General features: G+C 41.7%; 1 long non-coding RNA gene across 1 annotated transcript; it reads left to right on the plus strand.

Moving 5' to 3' along the window:
• The first annotated feature begins 1,388 nt into the window (after positions 1-1,388).
• LOC137434653 (uncharacterized) lies at positions 1,389-2,419 on the plus strand. The gene is made up of 2 exons (XR_010985899.2): positions 1,389-1,614; positions 2,327-2,419. It is a non-coding gene; the product is annotated as an uncharacterized LOC137434653 (long non-coding RNA).
• Positions 2,420-8,309: the final 5,890 nt, after the last annotated feature.

An 8,309-nucleotide genomic window follows, 5' to 3' on the forward strand; every position in this document is an offset into this window, starting at 1 on the left:
TAATAAATAAATAAAAAATTAATGTAATAATAAAATGAGTTATTGTATCAAGTGCAAAAAGAAAACCAAAACTAAAAATATCTCCTACGGTATAAATAAAAAGAATAGAGTTTATGAAAAGGGAGAATGTGTAACATGCGTGACTAAAAAGTGTCGATTCATCTCATCTAAAAGTGGGGGTGATATACAAAAATTTATATCAGGGACTAAATTTACAACCACGGGGATTCCAGGGGAACTGCATCTACCGGGTTATTCCTTCTGCGGTCCTGGAACAAACTTGAAAAAAAGACTAGATGAGGATGGCAACCCTAAACCTTGGTCTAAACCTAAAAACAGGGTTGATGAGGTGTGTATGAAGCATGACATTGATTATGGTAATGTCACCACGTTGGATGAAAAACATGAAGCTGATAGAGAAATGCTGTATAACTTTGTCTCTGATCCAAAATCCAACGTTGAGAGAGAAAGTTGATAGGTTTATCGTGAAGAAGATGATAGGTGCTAAATTGAGATTAGGGCTTGGAATTACCCTTCAAAAAAACTACTAAACTCCAAGGATGACATTAAGAAGGAGGAACGAGTCATTTTAGCTAATGAGTTACACAAACCTATGATCACATAGTTTAAACGAAGGAAGGTTTATTCCAAAGTCATTGATTACATCTGGTCTACCGATTTAATTGAACTCAATAATGATAGGGGGTACAAGTATGCTTTAACCGTTATTGATTTGAGGAGTAGATTTGCCTGGGTTGTTGTCCCCCGTCGCACCGCGGAGCGAAAGGGGGACTATGGTTTTCCCCTCCGTCCGTCTGTCCGTCCCTCCGTGCGTACGTGCGTGCGTAAGCGAAGGACCGCATTTGAATTTGGTGTGCGGGTGCAACCCACGTCAAAATCCAAGATGGCCGCCACCATGTATGTCTGATGCCATGTATGTCTGAACCTTGTGAGAGGAATATCTTGAAAAATAAGCGAAGTACCAACTTTTAATCTGGTGTGTGGGTGTATGTAGGCATAAGGAAGAACGCTATTGAAATTTGGGTCGCCACGTCAAAATCCAAGATGGCCACCGCCATGTATGTCTGAACCTTGTGAGCGGAATATCTTGAAAAATAAGCGAAGTACCAACTTCTAATCTGGTGTGTGGGTGTATCTAGGCATAAGGAAGAACGCTATTGAAAAGTGGGTCGCCACGTCAAAATCCAAAATGGCCGCCACCATATATATGTCTGAAACTTGTGAGCGAAATATCTTGAAAAATAAACGAATTACTAACTTCTAATCTGGTGTGTGGGTGTATCTAGGCATAAGGAAGAACGCTATTGAAAATTGGGTCGCCATGTCAAAATCCAAGATGGCCGCCGCCATGTATGTCTGAACCACAGAACTCAAATAGACGTAGAAGAACTATGCAGGCCGCTGTGTGGCCCCTCCGCCGCAACGCGGCAGCCATTTTAGTTAGCGCAAGACACCTCCACTTTCTGCGTACAGATAGGCCTATTGTTAACATGAGCAGTGTGAATGTTCAACAAATATCAGCAATATGCCTTCTTGTGCTGCAATAAACTGTACAAATCGACTTGTGAAAGGTTCTGGGAAAACATTCCACAGGTAAGTAATTTATTTTTCTTAATTATGAAGAGTTTACTCGCCAAACTCTAGTTAAACTTTCACGTTATGCACAGATGTAGTTTTTCGTTTATGTAGTCCCATCTGTTAGTTTGTGTGTGTTTGTGTGTGTGTGTGTGTTTGCGGATTTGTCAGTGCATTTTGACTTGAACCAAAGGCCGTGCCTTTGCTTGAACTTAAGGACTCTAGCTCTTAATCTCTTCTCTCCCAATTTTGTTGAGCCACACACAATTTTGGGCTGTTAGGAGATGCATAAACATGTTCAGTTATCAAGGATCTAGGTTAACATTTGTCGTCTAATTAGACTAATAGGGTTGTATTTTGTAATCGCTTTCTTTATCGTTAGTAATTGTTACTTTGTGGAAAATATTGGTGTGACGCGTGAGTGAGTGCAATCTGTGCCCATTTGCCCTAGTTAATCATAATGTAGGGTGAGAGCCAAGATAACATTACGAGTTTAACTGATAAAAGAAATAAAGCTTGATAAAGTATTTCCCTTGCTGTGTGTACAATGTCGCCAAGCAAAAAATATTGGGGGCTAGAGTATGGTCTAGTGATTGAATTTTCGGACACTGTACCGTATATAGAGTGTAGAAAACATGTGGGGGGCAGGCGCGTAGGAAGCAGTTTTGGTTGGGGGGGGGGGCAAAGACCCAAGGGGGCTCACAAATTTTGTCTTTTCTTTTGAATATAGATTTCCCAAGGATGGTTCAACCCTTCAGAAAGAATGGCTCGTAAAGATGAGGAGGGACAAGTGGACACCCAGCAAGTATGCCAGCCTATGCTCGGATCATTTTGATGCTGAGTGCTTTGACCGTACTGGCCTGATAACCAGACTTCGCCAAGGTACAATTCCAACCATTTTCAACTTCCCAAATCATCTCCAAAAGGTAAGACGCTAAGTAAGACGGGCCAGACGCTAAGTACAAGTGTTGCAGATGCCATCAAGTTCTTAAGAGATCAAGGCCTTCCACAATTTAAGGGATGTGAAGCTACAGTGAAATTCATATGCAGAATAGACATTTTGTTTGATGTCTTGAACTCCCGCAACCCAATAGCTCGTGGTTTTAAAGGACCACTTAGGCAGTCCAATCACCATCTTTGGCAACCGTTCTTGTCCGATGCATATGATTACATTGCCAACCTAACAGATGCAGGCGGCAGGAAAATGCTTTCCACTCCACGGAAAACCCCGATCATTGGGTTTTTAGCTGGCATCAGGAGTGTCCAGAACATGTATGAGAAGCTAGTTGCAGCGGATCAACCCAGACTCAAATATCTGCTCACCTACAAGATGAGTCAGGATCATCTTGAACTTTTCTTCTGTGCTATGCGGTCATCCTTAGGGAGGAATAACAATCCAACCGCCAGAGAATTCTCAACATTGTACAGGAAGATGCTCGTCCGGCATGACATTGAAGGCGTCAATGGAAACTGCCTAGCACAAGACAAGACAAGCATACTTAATGTTTCCAGTGCAATAACAACAGCTGCTGATGTTAACAATGATGATGACATGCTTCTGATGAGGAAGTATGACTTGACTTTGAGGAGCCCAGCAATGACAGATCATGATTATGCGGATGTGCCGAATGTTTCTACACTTTCAGAGTACAAGAACTCCGTGATAGGTTATGTTGCTGGATATGTTGTGAAGATGACTGAAAAACATCTCTCTTGCGAAGAGTGTATTGCTTCGTTAACCACTGGAGAAGTGATGGTCGGCAGCTTACTGGAAAAGAAGAACAGAGGTGGTCTAGTGAGGCCTTCTCCAGACGTGGTGAAAGTCTGTAAAACAACAGAGAGGTGTTTCCAGAGGATGCTAAGTGTGACTGGAGGTGAACTCCCTCAAGCGTCTCGTCTTACTCAGGCCATTTCATCTGCTGTTCTTGCCGAAGTGAATTGCCACACCATTTTTGGTTCCCTGTCCGATCATATGTTTGATTGCGAGGCAGATAAGAATCATGTGTACATTCTCATAAAGCGTATTGCTTCATCGTACGTCAAGATCCGAATGCATCATCTTGCCCGATTGAAGAATGAGAAGTTGAGTGGACCATTTGTAAGAAAACAATTATCAAAATTTATCTTGTTCAAACACCAGTGAGCTTTTATACAGAGATTTCTTCGGATGGCTTGTGAAAATGACATTCACATGTTGTAATGGCATCATTATTGTTTGTAACACTTACAATGTAACACTTACATTACAATGTAACACACATTGTAATGGCATATGTTTTTAATGCTTTTTCTACGGGAAATATATATATCTGTATTGTATTTTGACTGAATGGAAATATTGGAAAATACATTACTAGAAAACTAAGAAAAATATTCATGTTTGTTCTTGTGTTTTAACGTGCATATTAAATTGCATTCATCATTATAGATTCATAGAATAGATTTAAAGAATTAACAAATAGTAGAAAGAGAGAGGGAGAGAGCATAGAAAACAGAGGGGGGGGGGGGGGGGTTGTGTGTTTGTTTTTAGAGCTGGAGAGACAATTATGTTGAGAACTGGAAAATAATAGAGGAAGAGAGGAGCAGGAAAGAGAAGGAGGGAGAGAGTGGTAAAAAGTACATGAGAAAGGAGCAATAGGCAGAAAGAGAAAGAGAGGGAGATGGGGTACAAGAACCAGCAAATAGTAAGGAGTGAGAGATTAGCAGCTAGAGATGAAATGGAAAACTACCGGGGAATTCGGATAAACTATGTCAAGATGCCAGGAAAATGCTTCGACAGAGATTTAAATTATGAATAGAATTCATAAAATAGTGTTTAAAAGCAACACAACACCGTCCAATATAAAAATTCACGTCCACTCATCCACTTCCACTAGGCCTAGCTAGCGCACACGTTCGCCTATTCAGTTCTTGCGCTAACTAAAATGGCGGCGTGAGCGCGCGAGCGGGGCCACCGCTGTGTGTGTGTCGTGAACGGGCATAGTTCTTCTACGTCTATTTGAGTTCTGTGGTCTGAACCTTGTGAGCAGAATATCTTGAAAAATAAGCGAAGTACCAACTTCTAATCTGGTGTGTGGGTGTATCTAGGCATAAGGAAGAAAGTTATTGAAAATTGGGTCGCGACGTCAAAATCCAAGATGGCCGCCACCATATATATTTCTGAACCTTGTGAGCGAAATATCTTGAAAAATAAGCGAAGTACCAACTTCTAATCTTGTGTGTGCGTGTATCTAGGCATAAGGAAGAACGCTATTGAAAATTAAGTCGCCACGTCAAAATCCAAGATGGCCGCCACCATGTATGTCAACCTTGTGAGCGAAATATCATATCATAGCATGTTTTCTGCGTCTTCCACTTTGTCAACTCACATCACTTCCCCGACAGGGGACCTAGGCGTATCGCTTGTTCCCCTGAAAAACAAGAGAGGTAATACTCTGATGTTAGCCTCCCAACAGATATTTAATAAAAGTAAGAGAACGCCTAAGAAGCTGTGGACCGACGAGGGGATGGAGTTTTACAACAGCATATTCATGAAGTTTCTTAAAGAGCATGGTATTACATTATACAGTACATTTAATGAAGGAAAAGCAGTTGTCATTGAGCGTTTTAATCGTCCTTTGAAAGAGAGGCTGTATAAAAAATTCACACGTCGGTTCTCAACAATGGGTATCAGAAATTCAGGATATTGTTGATAATTATAACAATGGTACATTCATCTACAAAAGAAAAACCGTCAGAAACAGTTACAAAATTACAATCTGAAAAGAAGGTTAATTTGAGAAAACCAAAGTTCAAAGTTGGCGATGTTGTCAGAATATACAGGTGGAAAAGTCATTTTGAGAAGGGCTATACAAAGAGATGGACTAATGAACTTTTAAAAATCGTTGAGATAACGGATACAGTACCTTGGACTTATAAGTTATATGAGTTACATGAAGAAGAAATCTTAGTAGTGGGGCGGCTTAGCCCAAATATTCAAAAGAATTGTGCATTTTGTGATACAAGCACCAAATTTGGCACAAATGTACATTAATATGTTGCGAACATTTTCAGATATTGGGCCACTTGAAATTCCGTAATTTTTATTTTCAAATTTTTTCAAATTTCGTAATTTCAAATTTTTCGGGTGACACCGTCACAATTTCGGTCTTCGAGGCCGGCCGATAGGCAAAGTGTGACCGGAAGGGACGAGGTTCTCCTGACCACGTGGCCCTCGATCTGGTAAGCGAGAGGCGTTCCATTAGTGGACGCGCCCCTCACGCCCGACTTTTGGGCGGCCCCGGCAGGCCGTTTGTTTTGACGTTCCGTGACAGGCCCCGCACCCCCACCTCCGGGCCGACCGGAAGCTTGTGCTGAGTACATCATACCTGAACAACTCAGTGAGGCAGAACACAGCAGTGCACACCAGGGTGACCCCTTCAGTGCATAAACCAATTAACCTGTCCACTGCAGGGCATATAGAAATGAAGTTATTTTCTGCATATAATAATAATATAAGTTCAGTTCTATATAACAATTTCTGTTATCACCACTACCACTACAACTACCACTACTACAAGCTTTGTCTGGAATTTTGTGGACTAACAGACAAACAGACATACAGACAAGCTGGGATCAAAACATTACCTCCTTCCACCATTGAGTGTAGAGGTAAACATCATGGAAATTATATCATGCCCTAGATTTAATTCATGCTTACCCGTGTATTTGCTTCACTGGTTCACAAGGTCTTTTGCATACATGTAATTCAGACTCTCGTCTTCATTGCTGACCACACAATGTTCGCAACATATTAATGTACATTTGTGCCAAATTTGGTGCTTGTATCACAAAATGCACAATTCTTTTGAATATTTGGGCTAAGCCGCCCCACTATATCGGCCGGCCTCGAAGACCGAAATTGTGACGGTGTCACCCGAAAAATTTGAAATTACGAAATTTGAAAAAATTTGAAAATAAAAATTACGGAATTTCAAGTGGCCCAATATCTGAAAATGTTCGCAACATATTAATGTACATTTGTGCCAAATTTGGTGCTTGTATCACAAAATGCACAACAGGTTTGCTATGCTGCTACACTATATAAAGAAACATTGCGTTATTAAAATAAGTAGTGCATTTTTACGCTCGATCAAAACATTCAAACAAGTTTAAAGCCCTGCTTGAATTGTTATATAATAACATGAATACCGTTTGTTTCACGATAACTACCGAAGGTTTACATCTTGAAACGTATACGACGCAAAACATACTGATCAAAGTTATATTACCCCGCGATTGTTTTGAGGAATATTATTACAACCATACGGATATGCTTCACATTGGACTTGGATTACACATAAACAGTTTTTCAAATGTATCAAAAGTAAAGCAGAGCTCGTTTTTAATATGGAAACAACCCTTGAATTTATCGTTAATGTGAAGTCTTTGGTCGATAATTCTAGCATGTGGCTTGGGAATAATATAGAATCTGTTCAAAATATAATTCCCATAAATATTAATAATAATAATAATAATGCATTTATTTTATATAGCGCTTTTCAGGAAGCCCAAAGACGCTTTGACAGAGTGCAAAACATAATGCATAGCAAAACATAAAGACAATTGCAAAAAAAAGAAGAATCAATAGGGAAATATTCAAAGCACAAAGGAGGGAGAAGGAGAGGAGATAGTCAGGGGTTAGATGCTGTGGGTTAAATGTTGAATGCAGTGTTGAACAGGTGGGTCTTGAGTGATGTTTTGAATGTGGTGAGTGAGGAGGAGTCTCTGATGGTGTGAGGTAGCGAGTTCCAGAGGGTGAGAGCAGCGATGGAGAAGGCCCTGTCCCCCCAGGATCTAAATTTGGTCCGGATGGGGGGGGGGGTCAGGAGGTTGGTACCAGCAGAGCGGAGGTTGCGGGTGGGAGTGTGTCTGGAGAGGAGGTCAGCCAGGTAGGATGGGGCCAGGTTATGGAGGGCTTTGTATGTCAAGAGGAGGATTTTGTACTGGATTCTCTGGGAGATGGGGAGCCAGTGAAGCTTGTAAAGGACGGGGGTGATGTGGTCACGGGTCCGGGAATAGGTGAGTAGACGGGCAGCGGAGTTCTGAATGTATTGGAGTTTATTGGTGATTGTTGAGGGTGAACCATAAAGGAGGCTATTGCAGTAGTCCAGACGGGAAGTGATGAAGGCGTGGATGAGGGTTTCTGCAGCCACGGAGGAGAGGGATGGACGGAGACGGGCGATGTTTTTCAGGTGAAAGAAGGCTGTCTTTGTGATCTGTTTAGTGTATTTGTCGAAGGAGAGGGTTTGGTCAAAGATGATGCCAAGATTCCGGATGTGAGGGGAGGTGGATACTGGGAAACCGTCGATGTTGAGGGCAAAGTTATGGGTGGACTTGGTGAGCGTTTTTGGGCCAATGATGATTATTTCAGATTTATCACAGTTAAGTTTGAGGAAGTTGATTTGAAGCCAGGATTTTATTTCAGTGATGCAGTTTGTCAGGATAGAGTGGGTGGCGGTGGAGATGGACTTGGTGGAGATGAAAAGCTGGATGTCATCGGCGAAGCAGTGGAATTGGAGACCATGACGGCGGATTAAGTGACCGAGGGGGGACAGGTAAAGGATGAAGAGGAGGGGGCCAAGAACTTAACCTTGGGGGACACCTTGGGGGAGGGGAGCAGTGGGGGATTTGCAGTTATTGATGGAGATGAACTGCGGTCTGTCAGATAGGTA

The sequence above is a fragment of the Myxine glutinosa genome, chromosome 9, assembly GCF_964187855.1.
Source record: "Myxine glutinosa chromosome 9, kmMyxGlut1.1, whole genome shotgun sequence".
In the NCBI taxonomy this organism is placed as follows: Eukaryota; Metazoa; Chordata; class Myxini; order Myxiniformes; family Myxinidae; genus Myxine; species Myxine glutinosa.